The sequence below is a fragment of the Rattus norvegicus genome, chromosome 18, assembly GCF_021556685.1.
Source record: "Rattus norvegicus strain SHRSP/BbbUtx chromosome 18, alternate assembly SHRSP_T2T, whole genome shotgun sequence".
In the NCBI taxonomy this organism is placed as follows: Eukaryota; Metazoa; Chordata; class Mammalia; order Rodentia; family Muridae; genus Rattus; species Rattus norvegicus.
In genome coordinates, this window is record NC_141551.1 from 83940319 (window position 1) to 83963411 (window position 23093).

Below are 23093 nucleotides of genomic sequence, written 5' to 3' on the forward strand. Positions count from 1 at the left end.
CCCCATAGTCTAGTTCACTGGGGGTTCAGTCTTAGCAGGACCCAGGGCTTCCCCTTCCACTGGTGCTCTTACTAGGATATTCATTGCTACCTATGGGGTCAGAGTCCAGGGTCAGTCCATGTATAGTCTTTAGGTAGTGGCTTAGTCCCTGGAAGCTCTGGTTGCTTGGCATTGTTGTACATATGGGGTCTCGAGCCCCTTCAAGCTCTTCCAGTTCTTTCTCTGATTCCTTCAACGGGGGTCCTATTCTCAGTTCAGTGGTTTGCTGCTGGCATTCGCCTCTGTATTTGCTGTATTCTGGCTGTGTCTCTCAGGAGCAATCTACATCCGGCTCCTGTTGGTCTGCACTTCTTTGCTTCATCCATCTTGTCTAATTGGGTGGCTGTATATGTATGGGCCACATGTGGGGCAGGCTCTGAATGGGTGTTCCTTCAGTCTCTGTTTTAATCTTTGCCTCTCCCTTCCCTGCCAAGGGTATTCTTTTTCCTCATTTAAAGAAGGAGTGAAGCATTCACATTTTGATCATCCGGCTTGAGTTTTGTTTGTTCTAGGGATCTAGGGTAATTCAAGCATTTGGGCTAATAGCCACTTATCAATGAGTGCATACCATGTATGTCTTTCTGTGATTGGGTTAGCTCACTCAGGATGATATTTTCCAGTTCCAACCATTTGCCTACGAATTTCATAAACTCGTTGTTTTTGATAGCTGAGTAATATTCCATTGTGTAGATGTACCACATTTTCTGTATCCATTCCTCTGTTGAAGGGCATCTGGGTTCTTTCCAGTTTCTGGGTATTATAAATAAGGCTGTGATGAACATAGTGGAGCACATGTCTCTTTTATATGTTGAGGCATCTTTTGGGTATATGCCCAAGAGAGGTATAGCTGGATCCTCAGGCAGTTCAATGTCCAATTTTCTGAAGAACCTCCAGACTGATTTCCAGAATGGTTTTACCAGTCTGCAATCCCACCAACAATGGAGGAGTGTTCCTCTTTCTCCACATCCTCGCCAGCATCTGCTGTCACCTGAGTTTTTGATCTTAGCCATTCTCACTGGTGTGAGGTGAAATCTCAGGGTTGTTTTGATTTGCATTTCCCTTATGACTAAAGATGTTGAACATTTCTTTAGGTGTTTCTCAGCCAATCGGCATTCCTCAGCTGTGAATTCTTTGTTTAGCTCTGAACCCCATTTTTTAATAGGGTTATTTGTCTCCCTGCGGTCTAACTTCTTGAGTTCTTTGTATATTTTGGATATAAGGCCTCTATCTGTTGTAGGATTGGTAAAGATCTTTTCCCAATCTGTTGGTTGCCGTTTTGTCCTAACCACAGTGTCCTTTGCCTTACAGAAGCTTTGCAGTTTTATGACATCCCATTTGTCGATTCTTGATCTTAGAGCATAAGCCATTGGTGTTTTCTTCAGGAAATTTTTTCCAGTGCCCATGTGTTCCAGATGCTTCCCTAGTTTTTCTTCTATTAGTTTGAGTGTGTCTGGTTTGATGTGGAGGTCCTTGATCCACTTGGACTTAAGCTTTGTACAGGGTGATAAGCATGGATCGATCTGCATTCTTCTACATATTGACCTCCAGTTGAACCAGCACCATTTGCTGAAAATGCTATCTTTTTTCCATTGGATGGTTTTGGCTCCTTTGTCAAAAATCAAGTGACCATAGGTGTGTGGGTTCATTTCTGGGTCTTCAATTCTATTCCATTGGTCTATCTGTCTGTCTCTGTACCAATACCATGCAGTTTTTATCACTATTGCTCTGTAATACTGCTTGAGTTCAGGGATAGTGATTCCCCCTGAAGTCCTTTTATTGTTGAGGATAGCTTTAGCTATCCTGGGTTTTTTGTTATTCCAGATGAATTTGCAAATTGTTCTGTCTAACTCTTTGAAGAATTGGATTGGTATTTTGATAGGGATTGCATTGAATCTGTAGATTGCTTTTGGTAAAATGGCCATTTTTACTATATTAATCCTGCCAATCCATGAGCATGGGAGATCTTTCCATCTTCTGAGGTCTTCTTCAATTTCTTTCCTCAGTGTCTTGAAGTTCTTATTGTACAGATCTTTTACTTGCTTGGTTAAAGTCACATCGAGGTACTTTATATTATTTGGGTCTATTATGAAGGGTGTCGTTTCCCTAATTTCTTTCTCGGCTTGTTTCTCTTTTGTATAGAGGAAGGCAACTGATTTATTTGAGTTAATTTTATACCCAGCCACTTTGCTGAAGTTGTTTATCAGCTTTAGTAGTTCTCTGGTGGAACTTTTGGGATCACTTAAATATACTATCATGTCATCTGCAAATAGTGATATTTTGACCTCTTCTTTTCCGATCTGTATCCCCTTGATCTCCTTTTGTTGTCTGATTGCTCTGGCTAGAACTTCAAGAACTATATTGAATAAGTAGGGAGAGAGTGGGCAGCCTTGTCTAGTCCCTGATTTTAGTGGGATTGCTTCAAGTTTCTCTCCATTTAGTTTAATGTTAGCAACTGGTTTGCTGTATATGGCAAAATCATTTTTGATCATGATGCTGGAGGACTTCAAGAAAGACGTGAAGAACTCCCTTAGAGAACAAGTAGAAGCCTACAGAGAGGAATCGCAAAAATGCCTGAAAGAATTCCAGGAAAACATAAATAAACAAGTAGAAGCCCATAGAGAGGAGACACAAAAATCCCTGAAAGAATTCCAGGAAAACATAAATAACAAGTAGAAGCCCATAGAGAGGAGACACAAAAATCCCTGAAAGAATTCCAGGAAAACACAATCAAACAGTTGAAGGAATTAAAAATGGAAATAGAAGCAATCAAGAAAGAACACATGGAAACAACCCTGGATATAGAAAACCAAAAGAAGAGACAAGGAGCTGTAGATACAAGCTTCACCAACAGAATACAAGAGATGGAAGAGAGAATCTCAGGAGCAGAAGATTCCAGGCAAATCATTGACTCAACTGTCAAAGATAATGTAAAGCGGAAAAAGCTACTGGTCTAAAACATACAGGAAATCCAGGACTCAATGAGAAGATCAAACCTAAGGATAATAGGTATAGAAGAGAGTGAAGACTCCCAGCTCAAAGGACCAGTAAATATCTTCAACAAAATCATAGAAGAAAACTTCCCTAACCTAAAAAAAGAGATACCCATAGACATACAAGAAGCCTACAGAACTCCAAATAGATTGGACCAGAAAAGAAACACCTCCCGTCACATAATTGTCAAAACACCAAACGCACAAAATAAAGAAAGAATATTAAAAGCAGTAAGGGAAAAAGGTCAAGTAACATATAAAGGGAGACCTATCAGAATCACACCAGACTTCTCGCCAGAAACTATGAAGGCCAGAAGATCCTGGACTGATGTCATACAGACCCTAAGAGAACACAAATGCCAGCCCAGGTTACTGTATCCAGCAAAACTCTCAATTAACATTGATGGAGAAACCAAGATATTCCATGACAAAACCAAATTTACACAATATCTTTCTACAAATCCAGCACTACAAAGGATAATAAATGGTAAAGCCCAACATAAGGAGGCAAGCTATACCCTAGAAGAAGCAAGAAACTAATCGTCTTGGCAACAAAACAAAGAGAATGAAAGCACACAAACATAACCTCACATCCAAATATGAATATAACGGGAAGCAATAATCACTATTCCTTAATATCTCTCAATATCAATGGCCTCAACTCCCCAATAAAAAGACATAGATTAACAAACTGGGTACGCAACGAGGACCCTGCATTCTGCTGCCTACAGGAAACACACCTCAGAGACAAAGACAGACACTACCTCAGAGTGAAAGGCTGGAAAACAACTTTCCAAGCAAATGGTCAGAAGAAGCAAGCTGGAGTAGCCATTCTAATATCAAATAAAATCAATTTCCAACTAAAAGTCATAAAAAAAGATAAGGAAGGACACTTCATATTCATCAAAGGAAAAATCCACCAAGATGAACTCTCAATCCTAAATATATATGCCCCAAATACAAGGGCACCTACATACGTAAAAGAAACCTTACTAAAGCTCAAAACACACATTGCACCTCACACAATAATAGTGGGAGATTTCAACACCCCACTCTCATCAATGGACAGATCATGGAAACAGAAATTAAACAGTGATGTCGACAGACTAAGAGAAGTCATGAGCCAAATGGACTTAACGGATATTTATAGAACATTCTATCCTAAAGCAAAAGGATATACCTTCTTCTCAGCTCCTCATGGTACTTTCTCCAAAATTGACCATATAATTGGTCAAAAAAAGGGCCTCAACAGGTACAGAAAGATAGAAATAATCCCATGCGTGCTATCGGACCACCACGGCCTAAAACTGGTCTTCAATAACAATCAAGGAAGAATGCCCACATATACGTGGAAATTGAACAATGCTCTACTCAATGATAACCTGGTCAAGGAAGAAATAAAGAAAGAAATTAAAAACTTTTTAGAATTTAATGAAAATGAAGATACAACATACCCAAACTTATGGGACACAATGAAAGCTGTGCTAAGAGGAAAACTCATAGCGCTGAGTGCCTGCAGAAAGAAACAGGAAAGAGCATATGTCAGCAGCTTGACAGCACACCTAAAAGCTCTAGAACAAAAAGAAGCAAATACACCCAGGAGGAGTAGAAGGCAGGAAATAATCAAACTCAGAGCTGAAATCAACCAAGTAGAAACAAAAAGGACCATAGAAAGAATCAACAGAACCAAAAGTTGGTTCTTTGAGAAAATCAACAAGATAGATAAACCCTTAGCCAGACTAACGAGAGGACACAGAGAGTGCGTCCAAATTAACAAAATCAGAAACGAAAAGGGAGACATAACTACAGATTCAGAGGAAATTCAAAAAATCATCAGATCTTACTATAAAAACCTATATTCAACAAAATTTGAAAATCTTCAGGAAATGGACAATTTCCTAGACAGATACCAGGTATCGAAGTTAAATCAGGAACAGATAAACCAGTTAAACAACCCCATAACTCCTAAGGAAATAGAAGCAGTCATTAAAGGTCTCCCAACCAAAAAGAGCCCAGGTCCAGACGGGTTTAGTGCAGAATTCTATCAGACCTTCATAGAAGACCTCATACCAATATTATCCAAACTATTCCACAAAATTGAAACAGATGGAGCACCATCGAATACCTTCTACGAAGCCACAATTACTCTTATACCTAAACCACACAAAGACACAACAAAGAAAGAGAACTTCAGACCAATTTCCCTTATGAATATCGACGCAAAAATACTCAATAAAATTCTGGCAAACCGAATTCAAGAGCACATCAAAACAATCATCCACCATGATCAAGTAGGCTTCATCCCAGGCATGCAGGGATGGTTTAATATACGGAAAACCATCAACGTGATCCATTATATAAACAAACTGAAAGAACAAAACCACATGATCATTTCATTAGATGCTGAGAAAGCATTTGACAAAATTCAACACCCCTTCATGATAAAAGTCCTGGAAAGAATAGGAATTCAAGGCCCATACCTAAACATAGTAAAAGCCATATACAGCAAACCAGTTGCTAACATTAAACTAAATGGAGAGAAACTTGAAGCAATCCCACTAAAATCAGGGACTAGACAAGGCTGCCCACTCTCTCCCTACTTATTCAATATAGTTCTTGAAGTTCTAGCCAGAGTAATCAGACAACAAAAGGAGATCAAGGGGACACAGATTGGAAAAGAAGAGGTCAAAATATCACTATTTGCAGATGACATGATAGTATATTTAAGTGATCCCAAAAGTTCCACCAGAGAACTACTAAAGCTGATAAACAACTTCAGCAAAGTGGCTTAGTATAAAATTAACTCAAATCAGTTGCCTTCCTCTATACAAAAGAGAAACAAGCCGAGAAAGAAATTAGGGAAACGACACCCTTCATAATAGACCCAAATAATATAAAGTACCTCGGTGTGACTTTAACCAAGCAAGTAAAAGATCTGTACAATAAGAACTTCAAGACACTGAGGAAAGAAATTGAAGAAGACCTCAGAAGATGGAAAGATCTCCCATGCTCATGGATTGGCAGGATTAATATAGTAAAAATGGCCATTTTACCAAAAGCGATCTACAGATTCAATGCAATCCCATCAAAATACCAATGCAATTCTTCAAAGAGTTAGACAGAACAATTTGCAAATTCATCTGGAATAACAAAAAACCCAGGATAGCTAAAGCTATCCTCAACAATGAAAGGACTTCAGGGGGAATCACTATCCCTGAACTCAAGCAGTATTACAGAGCAATAGTGATAAAAACTGCATGGTATTGGTACAGAGACAGACAGATAGACCAATGGAATAGAATTGAAGACCCAGAAATGAACCCACACACCTATGGTCACTTGATTTTTGACAAAGGAGCCAAAACCATCCAATGGAAAAAAGATAGCATTTTCAGCAAATGGTGCTGGTTCAACTGGAGGGCAACATGTAGAAGAATGCAGATCGATCCATGCTTATCACCCTGTACAAAGCTTAAGTCCAAGTGGATCAAGGACCTCCACATCAAACCAGACACACTCAAACTAATAGAAGAAAAACTAGGGAAGCATCTGGAATACATAGGCACTGGAAAAAATTTCCTGAACAAAACACCAATGGCTTATGCTCTAAGATCAAGAATCGACAAATGGGATCTCATAAAACTGCAAAGCTTCTGTAATGCAAAGGACACTGTGGTTAGGACAAAACGGCAACCAACAGATTGGGAAAAGATCTTTACCAATCCTACAACAGATAGAGGCCTTATATCCAAAATATACAAAGAACTCAAGAAGTTAGACCGTAGGGAGACAAATAACCCTATTAAAAAATGGGGTTCAGAGCTAAACAAAGAATTCACAGCTGAGGAATGCCGAATGGCTGAGAAACACCTAAAGAAATGTTCAACATCTTTAGTCATAAGGGAAATGCAAATCAAAACAACCCTGAGATTTCACCTCACACCAGTGAGAATGGCTAAGATCAAAAACTCAGGTGACAGCAGATGCTTGCGAGGATGTGGAGAAAGAGGAACACTCCTCCATTGTTGGTGGGATTGCAGACTGGTAAAACCATTCTGGAAATCAGTCTGGAGGTTCCTCAGAAAATTGGATATTGAACTGCCTGAGGATCCAGCTATACCTCTCTTGGGCATATACCCAAAAGATGCCTCAACATATAAAAGAGACACGTGCTCCACTACGTTCATCGCAGCCTTATTTATAATATCCAGAAGCTGGAAAGAACCCAGATGCCCTTCAACAGAGGAATGGATACAGAAAATGTGGTACATCTACACAATGGAATATTACTCAGCTATCAAAAACAACGAGTTTATGAAATTCGTAGGCAAATGGTTGGAACTGGAAAATATCATCCTGAGTGAGCTAACCCAATCACAGAAAGACATACATGATATGCACTCATTGATAAGTGGCTATTAGCCCAAATGCTTGAATTACCCTAGATCCCTAGAACAAACAAAACTCAAGACGGATGATCAAAATGTGAATGCTTCACTCCTTCTTTAAATGAGGAAAAAGAATACCCTTGGCAGGGAAGGGTGAGGCAAAGATTAAAACAGAGACTGAAGGAACACCCATTCAGAGCCTGCCCCAACTGTGGCCCATACATATACAGCCACCCAATTAGACAAGATGGATGAAGCAAAGAAGTGCAGACCGACAGGAGCCGGATGTAGATTGCTCCTGAGAGACACAGCCAGAATACAGCAAATACAGAGGCGAATGCCAGCTCAAACCACTGAACTGAGAATAGGTCCCCTGTTGAAGGAATCAGAGAAAGAACTGGAAGAGCTTGAAGGGGCTCGAGACCCCAAAAGTACAACAATGCCAAGCAACCAGATCTTCCAGGGACTAAGCCACTACCTAAAGACTATACATGGACTGACCCTGGACTCTGACCCCATAGGTAGCAATGAATATCCTAGTAAGAGCACCAGTGGAAGGGGAAGCCCTGGGTCCTGCTAAGACTGAACCCCCAGTGAACTAGTCTATGGGGGGAGGGCGGCAATGGGGGGAGGGTTGGGAGGGGAACACCCATAAGGAAGGGGAAGGGGGAGGGGGATGTTTGCCTGGAAACCGGGAAAGGGAATAACACTCGAAATGTGTATAAGAAATACTCAAGTTAATAAAAAAAAAAAAAAGACATAAATAGGAGCTCTGTGAATCCCACAGATGATGTCTCTAAGGCCTGAGGTGGAGGTGGAAGTAGAGACACCCAGATCTGTACAGCCATCCTTCTTTTAGCTATGTGTTTGCCTCCATAGTTCTAGTCAGCTCCAAGATGTTTCCCTTACACTGCAGCAACCCGGGAATATTATGTCAAGAAGCATCTCCTGAGGCTGCAGTATTTAAGCCTCTTTCAGCTTTTATTGTGACGGTACCTTGTTTCTATGTCTTTCTTTGCCTCTCCTCTCTTAGAAATACATAAGACATCCTGGGCTGTTTTGTTACTGAAAGCTTGTCTCTCTGCATGTCTCATTTTAGAGGTCACCAGGATGTTTGTGTCTCGCCTGCTCTTGCTAAAAGGACTATCAACATCTGATTGCTTTCCTGACTAGTGCTTCACCAGTCATGCAAACTGCACTGGAGGAGAGGGCTTTGTTCTCGTTCTGAAGCATAGAAGACTCTCCACAGTGACCAAGCAGGACCTTTTACCAGAACACAGAACATAACTCAGCCTTTCCAAGTGAGCACATGAAGTAATAAGATCTGGATAAAAGTGTTTCTTTAGTAAATGCATTAATGTAATGAATCCATTGTAAATGATCAACCACGTTTTTTAAAGAGTATCAAGGGTGCATTCATCATATACCAAGAAAGATAACTCCTCTTCACCAACCTCTGGGAGCTACAAATAAGAGAAAAGCACCCAATCACTAATACCCTGGGATATTGAATATTTGTCTTCAAGGCTACCAGTTCTGACGGTAACAGTACAGTTGTCAACTAATATGAACAAAAGTGTTAGTCACATGCCCAGATTTTTCAAGCATTATGCTAGGAACCAGACTGAAGGAAGACATGGTGCTAACTTTTAAAAAATAAACAAACAAAAAACAAAACAAACCCATAGAATAGGGATTTCTTAACCAGACCCAGGGGAGGTTGGGGCTGGATAGATATGGTTGGAATGATAAATCTAGGAATATTCCCTAAGGAACAGAAAATATTTGACTCACCTAAGTTAAATCTTAAAGAATAAAGAATTTAAAGAATATGAAATTAAAGAATTTCACAAAGTAGAAATGAGGACAAAGAAAAGGGCAACTGTGCCTCCAGGAAGAATAAAAGCGTCACATGAAATGTAAAAGGTATCTCTGTGATGACAGGAAAGCTTGTCGTTGTCGCACAGGACTTTTTGAAGTGGAAAGCAGTGCACCTCTTTTTGACAAGGTAACACTCCTCTGAAATCCTCACCTCCCCATGGCCTGCTGGAACTGGCCTGCACCCTGCTTCCTTCATGTTCTCTTGAATCACTCAGCTATACATGTAAGGATCTGCTATTGCCCGGCACCACTACAGATCCTGCTGATATGAAAGCAACAAGCAAGAACGTATGCAGTCTTTAAGAAACGGTTATTTTAACGACCTAAAATAAAAGTAGTATTTTTAAAGTGAAAGTTCTCATTCAGTAGAAGAAGGTACTCATTGTGAATGATTTAAAAAAAAAAAAAAGAATTGTGGCAAACGAAGTTCAAGAACAAAGGGGGATCTCTCCGAAGTAGCTGTTGGCATTTTTTTTCATCTTTATTAACTTGAGTATTTCTTATTTACATTTCAATTGTTATTCCCTTTCCCGGTTTCCAGGCCAACATCCCCCTAACCCCTCCCCCTCCCCTTCTCTGAATCACAACTGCACAGGATCTTAATGTCAGCTGTTTGGTAGCACTGGCCATGTCTCAGTGTTCAAGGTCTGTGTGCGGCTAGCAGAGAGCACAGTGAACAGAGTGGGATAAAGAACATTTCCAGAATTGGGACAACTCTGTAAGAGAGGAATAATCTTAAAAATTCCCCATAACCGACAGAGAGATCCATTGTCTGACAGTTAATGCGATACACTAACTTCTAAATAAACTAAGATTTAACAAGTTCACAGTTCTTTTTGAATGATGGTGTCATCGTAGCATGTTTTGTGAATGACCCTTTCTGAGTGGGGGTTCATATTTTGGACGTAAGACTAAAGGTGCTTTACCTGCCTTTGTGTCTAAGATTTCTTTGCAGTGATAGCTGAGAGATAAGGAAGATTTGCAATGATTATTTTTAAGTGGGGGAGGTTTCTGAAGTGTTCTAAGTTTGTGTGGATACTGGACACAGGAGGGATAAAGGGCAGTAGGGAAAATCACTATGTAAGAGATTAGCTGGGGCCTCAGGAAAGACAATAGCTGATGGGGCTCAAAGGTGCCCGGAAACAAGAGCATCCTGTTAAAATCAGTCAAAAGAGATTCCCTACTGCCAACTCTTCACACAAAACACCCAGAAGCCAGCAGACTTTGTAAGTCAAGAAACAAGTGAAATAAATAAAGTAAAATAAAATAAAATAAAACAACAATATCAACAACAAAGGTCTATCCTGGAGAAGTCAGGCTTAACAGAATTGTGAAAAAACAGGGATGTCACTAAAGGGGACACACAGAGGACATTACACAGGGTTCTGATACTACACTGGTTCCTTCGTGGTCCTGAACCGCACTGTGTGATGGTAATCCTCTGTAGATGCACCAAGAGCTAATAATATTTGAAGTCTCAGCACTCCCAGATATTATAGAACATTATTTTTCAGTATAAATGATGAATGACCAGCAAAGCCTCGTCATACATTTGACAAAATCCTACAGCACAAACAAGATTACTGAAGAGAAAATAAAAGACCTGAAGGCTTTGGGTAGTTTTGTTTATTGTATTTTTGAGATTGTATTTACATTTCTCTCTTTACTTTCCTCCCTCAAAACTCTCCCACTTACCTTCTCCTCTCTTTCTTTTCTTTTCTTTTTTAAATATATCTTCATAAATTTAACCAGCTCAGACCACATAACTTTACTTTATTTTACAGGCCTAACCATTTGGCACTGGATTACCAATTAGTGTGTTCTCCTCTGCTCCCAGCTTTTCTCAGTTACCTACATTGATTTGTGTAAGGCTGAGGCCTTCTGGGCCTTCCCCTATCCAGTTGGGCATGTCCACGGTGTCATCCTTCCTCAACTCACATTTGGGCAGTCACAGTAGTGACGCTTCATGGATGTAGCAAAAGTTCTAATGAATAAGTTGGAACAAGGGTTTTAAAAGAAGAAGAAATAACAAAACCAAACAGGAAAAACAACTTTTAAAAAAAATCTAATGATGCATTCAGTTTTATAATGAGGTACTCTAATTTGATATGAAAAAGAAAAATATCAGAGTAGGACTCTCAGAAATAAAAAATATGATCTCCGGCAACTTTACTAGGAGGGAAAGAATCTAAAGAATATCTTGCAAAAGAAAAACAAAGATTAAAATCCCATTCTTTTTTTAATCAGTCTACAGGTTTTGGAGAAAGTAAATAAAATAAAATGGGAAAATGTTATTTTAAGAAAGACAAAGGTTAAAAAATAGACATGTATACTTTCATATAAAATGGAAGAAAAATTACCTACAGGAGAAAAGAATGCTTTAGAGAATGCTGGGAGACAGATGACAATGCAGAGATATCTCAAATTTCCTGTGAGGGCTAAAGAAAGACACTGTCAAACACACCAGTACTCTTTTCCCTCTCAGGAAGTTATTAAGAATATAGGTCACCAAAAGGAATGACTAAGGCAAGAAATCAAAAAATAAAACATTCAGAACACAGTGGATCCAGCTTAGAAATTCAGTAAAGGAACATTACAGATGACAGGTACCAGATATACACAGAAAGCAGCAACTTACAACCAGAAAATAGATAGATAAAGAAATAGATGGCTAGATAGATGATAGACAGACAGACTGACAAATCCAAAAAATATAAAATCAATAAAAGTTACAGGGAAAAGTCTTTGGGCAAGGAGGAAATGAATGGTGTAGACGGTATAGTCTGTGCTAATTGCTGTTGAGAGTGCAGCTTATGGAAAGAGATCAAGTTCAAGAAGGAAGGTAAAGAAACTGCATGAAAAACCAAAGTTCTAGAGCCTGACCATGGGGACTGCTGGTGAATGATCATCTAACTACTACCAGAGAAAGTATCTTGTCTTCAAATACTTATCAAACAACTGATCATATAATCAATTCTAGTAAAACAAATTAAGCAAAAAGTTATGTTGGCAAGGTCAAAATGCAGAAAGGAAGTATGCTGAGGCAAAAGAATAAAATGGCTCTCCATTATATTACAAAGTAAGGAATCAACGGATGCTGACTATGTTTATAAAAAATGGTCAATATACTTAGATCCCAAAGTTTTAGAACTAAGGAACTTGAAAAACATGATAGGCTCATCCTGGGATAGACAAGGGATGCTTAGGTTTTTTACCTGAATGAGTCTCACAAAATAATCAAATATTGATGATAAGTCAAGAAATGACTCTTGGAATATGTTAGCTAGCAATATGGAAATGAACACCGTAAAAGATGAACTGAGTTAAATGGTTCTGAGTAGAATTAGAAATGGCAAGGATATTGCTTTCACTAGAGAATCCTCTGTGCCATAAGCATGTATTGTTTAACCATATATGTTATTATGTGGTAACTATAACAATGACTTTTTTATTTTTGAGAATATAATTACATCATTTCTCCCTTCCTTCTGAACCTTCCCATATACCCCTCCTTCCTTTTTGCAAATCCGTGGCCTTCTTTTTCATCAGTTGTTCTTGCTTGCACATATGTATACATTATATTGTATTATATGCATATATTATATATATAGTATATAATATTTGGTATGTCATATGTAGTATATATTATAATACATACATATATTCTAAATATAACCTGTTCTGTCAGTTTAATGCTACACATATGTATGTTTTCAAGGCTCATTATTTGGTAATGGATAACCAATTGCTTGTTCTTCCCTTGGGAGACTGTTTCTCCTTTTCTCAGTTTTCCCAGTTGCCTGTAGCTCTTTCTATAAAGTTAAAGCTTCCTGAGATTTCTCTGTCTACTTTGGCATTATCTATTGATGTTGTCCTTGTTCAGCTCATGTTTTTGCAGGATTGTTGGTGTGACTTTATGGGTGTAGCTTCTGACATTACTTGGAGACACAATACCACAGCAAACACTCTGATTCTCTGGTTTATATAAAATGACTTTTAACATTACTGAAACCAGAGTTTCAATGGAAGCAGTCTGACTCTAGAGGCCAGACTCTTAAAATGAATTAGATGCCTCTGCTGAGATTGATTTGGTGAAAAGAAAGAAGAAAAAAATACTTTTTAACATATAGCATTCTATCAACCAGGGGCCTCAGGACAACAGTATCAGCAACTGCTGGATATTTGATATAAGCATATGCGCATGTGTCATGTTTTAGTGCAGATCTCAAATGTTCCCCCAAAGGATCCTGTAATGAAGACATTATCCTCATGCAGCCATGTTCAAAGGTGGGGTTTTTTAAAGGTAGCTAGACCATAAATGTTCCAACTTAGTGAATGGAGTAATTCATAGACTGAGTCATTGGACTAGGGTAGAAACTTTAGAAGTCAGTAAGAAGAAGCAGGCCATTAGGAGCATGTACCTGGGGAGTATGTTTATCCCCTGACCTGTGCATCCTGTCCATGCCAAAAGCAATTTAGCTGGGCCACATACTCCAGCAATGATGTTCTGACTCACCATAACCTAATGTAATGGAACCAAGATAATGCAGTCTGAAATCTCTGAAACTGTAAGCAAAATTTGTTATTTTTAGCTCATTTCTCTTAGGCAGTTTGTCATAACAACAGGAAACTAGATAACAAACTGACAACCATTTGTCCTTACCCAAGATCCACTGAATCGGAACAGCAGGGAAGAGTAAGAAATCTGTTTAACATTCTCTCTGAGAGATGTTGATGCCATAAATTTAAGCAACTACTGTAAATTCTCAAAAACATTGAGAATGAACCCTAAGTTGATAATAATGAAAATTCTCAGGAATGGGACAGCCACATTCTTGACTTTCAATGAACAATTATTATTTTCATAAACATAGTATAGTGTGTGTCTTTGTATGTGTCTGTGTTACAATGTAGAAAGTTTCCAGAATCAAAGTATTATTTAATTATATTTACTCAAAAAATAGGTGAGAAGTTTTAGAATAGACATGTTCTTTAGACACTCAGATGGAACAAAAGACAGAATTCATAATCTATAAGGACTCAAAAAGAATAATATAAGTTGGATTAAGATTCAACCAGACATAGATTGTAATAGAGTCATTCCTAACAACCTTCCAGTGAGGCAATATCCTAAGAGAGTGTGGCAGTCCTACAGACTAGACCAGCAATAAATATGTTAATTACCAAAGGAATTATGTTTATTGTGCTACTTACGTTTGATAAATCAAAGTAAAAATTAATCTATTTAATGACAGTCTTGGATTCAGTGAGTCCATCCAGCTCAAATTCTTTTTGGATCACATTTTGATGTGAGAAATCTTCAGGTTACAAGAGTTCTCAGAACTTGAGATAAAAGCTATTTGTGTATGAAAAAAAAGTTCAGAAAGCATACAGAAGGGGCGAAACTAAAAAGCCCAAAGCAAAACTAAAAGGGAAAAAATGGGAAGAGTGGATGACAAGGATGGTTGGCTGTGGTATGGTTCAAGTTCAAATTAAAGAATAAAGCCGATAAAAATGACAAGAATGCGGGGGAAAGACAGGAAATGTCTGTGTCACCCAAGACACCCGAGGACTGAGGCATAAAATGAAATGGACCTGCAGAAAATGGAGACTTAACAACCACCATTACCTTTGATTTATGTAATCCAGGGTAAGTGCCTGTGAGAGCAACATTCAGTGCACATGGAGTTTCAATTCTTTTAGCCATTCTCTTTTAGGAAGATTTATGTGCAATAGCATTTACAGGTTAAAATTCCATAGCGAGGATGAAATTTAACTGTAAATATTGCCCTACATGCAATCTTGAAAATTTCAGCACAAAGTACTGAGACTGCTTTTAAATAATATAAATTATTTTCAAAGAATGTACTAAAGCAAATAGCAGTCTGTCTAACCTATGTCTCCAATGCCAGTATGGCCACATTAAATAACCTCTTTATATTTCTCCCTTCCCCCTCATCAAGTTAATAACAAAATATATAATAAGAGTGTGTGTGTGTGTTCATGGAAGAACAATTCATATATTTTTACTAGTAAAAATTAATAATTTATAAAATATTAACCTGTTTTGAGAATTAGATAAGCCAAGAGTTTCTTCTACTTCCCATGTACAGCCACATCTTTCTTGAACATACATTAATATATCACAGAGTGACTGTTTTGTTAAGTATCACTAGTACTGAAATTTCAATTCAACATCCATAACTATCACTACCTAAAAGCATCCAAATATGAATGCTCATCTTAAATAAAACTATTATCAAATAGTAAATAAATCACAAATTATCAAATATTTAACTGAAATTAAATGTATCAGTCAATCAATTCCCTCCTTCTCTGTTTTTGAACACAATCAGCACAGATTTTCTTACTGATTCAACAACAGTTCTTGTGCCCACACAGTCGAGTTCTTCCCGTGGGTTTGCAAAAGAATGGACCAAGGTTCTTAAGAAGTATTTTCTTAGTCCTTCTACTTTGGATCTTATTGAATGATATAATGGATCTTTTGTGATGTTCAAGTTTTTAGTGATTAGTGGAATAGTCAAGACATTTCTCTACATTTTAGAAGCCTCATTTTTGGCTGAAATAAAACTTGTTATGAAACAAGAGAATGAGAATTGTGCTAGAATCAATAATAAACGTGATGATAACAAATGACAAGAATGTATCATTAGAACACAAGTATGCAAGTCAAAAACCTGTCTGTATCTGTTGGCAGTCCCAGTGCTGTAGAGCAGAGACTACTGGATCCCTGGAATGCACCTGTCAAATGTTCTGGCCAAATAAGTATGCTACATGTCCAGTGAGAAACTTAGACTCAAAAAAAAAAAGTGATGCCTGATGCTGACCTCTGCTTCTTTGAACATCTGCGTGCACATATGCACATATGCACACGTTACACAGTGTCTTGGTACTTCCCTTTTTACTTCAGTTTCTTGCTCCTTCTACTAATACACCAACTACCAAGGAATCAGTTTCTTCAACTGGAGGATTATAAACTTCACCTGATTTTTATAACTAAATTTTTGTGGCCTCTAGGTCTATTGCCCTACGTGAAGCCACTGCATGAGTAGATCTTATATAAAACAATAAGAGCATACATCTACTGAGACAAAATATGCTTACAAAGGTAACCGTACTCTTAAGATATAATCTTACAATCACTGCCTTTGGTATTTTCCCAAATGAGATGAAAATTTATTTTACAACCAAAACAAGGGACAAGTAAGTCGTCCTTCACAAAGTACATGACTAATTATATTGTGGTCAAATGAGACTGAAAATAAATACCAAGCTGTTAAAGATATAGAGAGAACTTAAATATGTAAGTGAATTAAACTAATCTGAAAATATTACCATTGTGTAACATTCTGGAAAAATAAAAATGTGGATGGCAGTAATTACCAGAGTTTGGGTGAGAGTGGGAAGAGCAGACAGAGGAGATTTGTATAGCTGTGACAGTACTCAATGCTGTGATAGTGGATACATGTCATTTTATGTTTGACAAAAACAACAGAGTATATACACAGTACGAACTGACTTTGCTGTTAGCAGCCATGTTTGCTTCTGCAGATAATGATGGAATGCTGGTGCACGTTGTTCAGTTGTAATAAATGCACCCTCTGGTATAGAATGTTGATAGGAGAGGCTATGGAGTGGAGGCTGTATGTATACAGTGTCATGGGGAATATGGGAAACTTACATAGTTCCAACTCAACCATCCTATAAGCCTAAAGCTGTGCCAAAATTATAAAGCCCACTAAAAATGAGAAACATTTCCCTGATGGTCTGAAACTGAACTTTATCTGGGAGTCTTGACAGCAAGGCTAGAAGTTATCTGGAGTATTTACACAATTTGCAATGAATATCTTAATACATGTGGCATATTTTGAGCTTTCCCTCTCCCATCTCATAATATGTCTCATTATCTGTCCAGCCTAAACACTCTGCTATATGGACAGTGAAATAGAGGTGGGTTATATACCCTAGTACTGCATTCCCTACAGTTTGGCTCCCTCTAATGAATTTTGGAATTATAAAAAATATTTTCATGTCAACTTCTAGCCTTGTAAAATGAACATTCTTTGTTTACATAAGGTTTCCATTTGATCACAGGCCCCTTTGTTTACATGTGCATTGTTTTCATAATTTCATTAAGGCTCTGCCAAGTCAGAGATTGCTGTTTCGATTGTTTGGGTATTCCTCGTGGACTGAAAGTGACATCAGAAGAACACTCTGCATAAGTGCTAGTTAAAGTATTCTTCCCCTGTCTCAGATACTTTTTAAGTAGTACATCTGACCTTTAATGCAACATGCTTTTTTTTCTGATAATAGGGCTATCTCTGAGATGCTCATTTACATGATATCACTATGAATTTTGTATTTTATTTATTCAAGGAGCAATCCCTGTCAATCTCCTCAAGGCCATGATTAGAATCTCTACATTTCTGAAGCTACCTGTCAACACAACTGTGCTTGAATAATTACATTCAGCAATCTATAACCCTGGGCAATTTCACTTGCTACAGCCATTTCTATGCTGAGAATTTTAGGTATCAACACATAACCAAGTTAACAATAATGCTCGTGAAACCGAACCTATTATCTGCCAAACGCATCTCTGGATACTTGTATCTTGGAGAGAATATTATAGAGATACTGACACATACACACCCCCACTGTCCCTCTACATACATACACTATTACTGATGGTAGGTGCCATCTAAGGGCTGTCATCAGGCATAATCGGCCTATCTGCCAGAAGAGATTTAATTTGCTGACATAAAACAGTCTCACTTTTTATATACCTGGGTTAAACTGGTGTCAGACGTTTCAGTGAGTCGTAATTCCCACCCCGATGACTGACTATCAGTCACTGATTACAGTGGACTTTGGGCGCTCTTCACTTTACTCGGAGATCTCAGGGGCTTTTTTTTTTTTATTAACTTGAGTATTTCTTATATACATTTCGAGTGTTATTCCCTTTCCCAGTTTCCGGGCAAACATCCCCCCTCCCCTTTCTTATCGGTGTTCCCCTCCCCACCCTCCCCCCATTGTCCCCCTCCCCCCAACAGTCTAGTTCACTGGGGGTTCAGTCTTAGCAGGACCCAGGGCTTCCCCTTCCACTGGTGCTCTTACTAGGATATTCATTGCTACCTATGGGGTCAGAGTCCAGGGTCAGTCCATGTATAGTCTTTAGGTAGTGGCTTAGTCCCTGGAAGCTCTGGTTGCTTGACATTGTTGTACATATGGGGTCTCGAGCCCCTTCAAGCTCTTCCAGTTCTTTCTCTGATTCCTTCAACGGGGGTCCTATTCTCAGTTCAGTGGTTTGCTGCTGGTATGCGCCTCTGTATTTGCTGTATTCTGGCTGTGTCTCTTAGGAGCGATCTACATCCGGCTCCTGTCGGTCTGCACTTCTTTGCTTCCTCCATCTTGTCTAATTGGATGGCTGTATATGCATGGGCCACATGTGGGGCAGACTCTGAATGGGTGTTCCTTCAGTCTCTGTTTTAATCTTTGCTTCTCTCTTCCCTGCCAAGGGTATTCTTGTTCCCCTTTTAAAGAAGGAGTGAACCATTCACATTTTGATCATCTGTCTTGAGTTCAGGGGCTTTTTTTAGAAGGATTTTTTTTTAAGTCCAAAGACAAGATAGAATACCTCAACATCGCATCCATTTTTAATGACTCTCAAACTAGAATATAAACTCCTATTCAACATGCATTAACTCTCATCAGGATTTTAACAACTGGCCTCTCTCTTGTCTCTCTGTCCATGTTAGATACAAATCTCTAGTATAACCATGGTAGAGCCAGGGGAGTGAGGGCTTCAGAACATTAAGCTGATGGTTAAAATGAAGGCCGATGAAATTAAGAGACAATACATGCTCTCCTTCATCCCTAGAGTCCTGTGACAGCTCCCTCCCTGTTCTAACCCCTCCTGCAAGAAAGAGGCAAATTAGGGGTTCTATTATTTATTCTCAGTGAACAAAGAAACCCTGAGGGGAATGCAGACTGTCAAATATTAAGAACAAGTGGTGCAATTAGAAACCAGAGTTTGGGTCTTAAGTTTCTCTATAAGGAAAAAAGAAAGAAAGTTAGAGATAGGGAGACAAAGAGCTTTAGAAAACACATATTCTTAAGCAAAATCTGAGAATTCATGCCCAGCCTTCTCGTTCAGATTTCATTTGTTTCACCCTTGGAATAAAATATAAAGATGCTCAGAAATAGAAGCAAAATTGGCAGCCTGCGACTGGTGTAAAATACATCCAAACACAATAAATGACACTTCTCATAAACAGGGATCTCTGACATGATGGAGTGAATTGGCCACACCATGCACAGTGGAGGCAATGGTCACTCCCTCCACCTGAAAACAAATGCTCTGTGAATATATGTGCCTTCGGAGAATACCCACTGGTATATGAAAATCTCTGCCAGATGACAAAATGCATTATTAAAAATAAATGAAAATTCTATATCCTTGGTGTAGAACAGAAGATTCTGTTTCCTTGTCCAAGTGCACAAGCTTGTTTGTAACTATGAGTATGTGAGGGTGCACAGTCCACACCAGGGCCACCAGGTGTCCATATTGCCCCTGCTATGGGGCTTGAGGGGACTCTGGTGCCTTTTCTTTACCTACTCTGTGATGTATGTGGTTTTTTATGAATTTTCTGTAATAAAGCTCTTAGAAATTGGCTTGGAGACTACAATGAAGCTATACCTGAACAATGGGCCACTTGGGGTAGGGGGAGAACTTTGACTAGTCATGTGATTGTACTTAATTACTATCAATCTTTATGCTTTGACATTGCTAATCTACACACGTGGATGTAGGATCTAAAATCTAGAATCAATGTTATTTGCTGCATTGACATCTGGAGGGAATAAAAGGCCTAGAATTACCTATCTTTGAGCTCTTTTCCCTACTCTGGTTCCAAGGGAAAGGTCAATAAGTTAATCAACTCCCCTTCTTATAGAACTTATCAGTGAGCAACAGGCTTCCAATCCCTGTCCCCTTTGAGATCCAGGAGCCAGCTTTACACTATGTTACTACAAACTTTACATCCCATAGCTCCCAATTTATACCCTGTCCTGAGTTGAAGTCATGCTACTTCCATATGCCCTGTCTGGCACATGCTGCCCTCCTGCCACATATTTGGGTTCCCTCAGGACATTGCAATGGATGAACAGGGATTTCATCATTCTCTATCCTTAAGGTATATGTACAGCCATGGTGCAACATATGGAGTGATTCGCACATCACATTTCATAGTTGAGTAATTCCTCTATGTCTCCGGGTGCTTTTCAAAGTAAAATCTGAGCTTCTGTGACAGTTAATTCAAGACCCAGTTTCCCATTACTCCATGCCACAGCATAGATCTCCTTGATCCTCTATTTTTTTTTCAATTTAAAGCAGAGTAAAAGAGCTCTTGATTACTGCCCTGATATTTGTGCCACTACAGCACCCTTAGGATTATCTTGTCATGCTGGTCATTGTGGTTCATAGATGTCAAAGCTGTGTAGGGTGTCTTAGATGTGTTGTCCCTTCTTGGGAAGCATGAATGCCACCTTTTGCTACCATAAAAGCTGGTTCTCAGGTGAGAGGTATTCAGGTCAGTTCCAGTTTAGGGGTTTCTGGGATCTCTGTCTTCAGCAATAAGGACTTATCAACCTCTGGAGGGCAACCAAGCGAATAGCCTCTAACATTTTAGGAGTTTCTTGAACAATCCTGATCATCAACTAAAAAGAGGGCTTCTCATGTCTGCTATTGGGGTTTTGCTAGATAATGTTTAGTTCTTAGAGGAAGCATTAATCCAGATGAGAGGAATTTCTTTAAACTGTGTGTGTGTGTGTGTGTGTTGTTGTTGTGTGTGTGTGTGTGTATGTTTATACACAGACTTACATGTATTATAGGTTTTTATTAGATAGGTAATAGTATGTTTTTCTACTACTTTTCAGACATATTTGTTAATATTTTCCTCCCCCTCCTCTTCTTCTTCTTTCTCTTCCTCTTCCTCCTTCTCCTTCTGTACTTTCCTCTCCCTCCCTAATTAGAGCTAGCCCTTATTTTCCCATTTTCCCAATCAGATTTCTTGTCTCTTGCCATTCCTCTCTATATTGATCTCCCACTTCCCCATACCAGAAATGGTCCATTTTTACATTCCTGATTTATGCACTTACTCCAGGGTATGTACTCATGTACTAAGACTTAGAGGTAGCAGCCTCAAATGAGAGAGAATATGAGGTGTTTGTCTTTCCAAATCTGGTTTCCTAATTCAATATTATCATCCCTATATCAATCATTTACCTACAAAGTTCATTATTTCACTTTTCTTCGTGGGTAAATAGTGTTTCCTAGTGCCACAGGATGGACTATGAAAATTGGATATTCAATACCAAATGTTTAGTCCTGAGAACCTATATACAACTAACATTATATGGTAATGTTAATATTATAAGGGTGGAAAGAGAAGGGGACATGATAGTTATCATCTCAAAATATTAAAGAAATAATTAAATATGTTTTTAAGTTTGGAAGAGAGAATTAGAATGACTATCTCAACTTTTTCTCCCTTCTTAAATAAGTAACAGATACTTCTGCAGATGTAAATCATAAAAGGAACATAGTTCTACTAATAAAACCTTTCTGAAGAAGGCTGCTTCCTCCAACACTTCTCTTTTTTCTTTTTTTTTTTTTCTTCTTCTTTTTTTTCTTTTTCGGAGCTGGGGACCAAACCAAGGACCTTGCGCTTGCTAGGCAAACGCTCTACCACTGAGCCAAATCCCCAACCCCCTCCTCCAACACTTCTATACCAAACAGCAGTCTTCCATTCTGTTCTTTCTGAATCGAACGTAGTTTAAATAACACAACCACCACCTACAACATAAACTATGTCACACTTACCTTGTTCATGGAAAGCCACCTAATATTTGATATTTTATTGCCATGATTTTATTGTAAACATTTCAAGTTTTTATGACAGGCAGCTGCTATTATCACATCATAGGCTTGTTCTTTGATATTCCAACCACCTTGAGTCTTTTTTAAGCTCATATCTGAAAATTTCTACTGAATCGTCCTCCAAGGAGCCCAGAGATCTTCCTAACAACCACAGTAAGAAAACATTTTGAGATATATGGCCCCCAAGACACCTACTGTGAAGATTAGTGTTGTGTTGTCAACCTGACAGAATCTTGAATGGCCTTGGAAATGGGCGTCCAGGCATGCCTGTTGGGAACTATCTTAATTACATTAATTGATGTGAGAAGACCCATTTAAATTGTGGGTAAGACCATTCCCTAGGGAGAGATTATAATTCTTTTTTTAAAGTGACCTTAAGATTAGCACGGTTACATTCATGTCTTTTTTCTTCTGTGACTGTGATTTGATCATCCTGCCACCATAATAGACTGTGCCTTGTCCTATCAGCTAAAATAATTCCTTTTCCCCTGAGCTGCTTTTGTCAGAGTATTTTATTTAAAAAAAATGGGAAAAGAAAACTAAGACTCTCACTGACTCGTGGGCAATGCAGGCCATCAAAAAACCTACTGCTCTGGGAACACAGGCTGTCTCTGACTCTGTGGCCTGATTTTGGGATCCTTTCCCCTAACTGGGCTACCTCTTCTAGTCTTACTGCAACTTGATATACCAAGGCTGGTTGATATTAATGGGAGGCCTCCCCTTTTCTGAAGAGAAAGGGAGGAGAAATGGGTAGGGTAGGAGTGGGGGAGGGCAGGTGGCAGTGGGGGTGCAGCTGGGAGAAAAGGAGAGAGGGGAAACTGCAGTTGAAAAGTA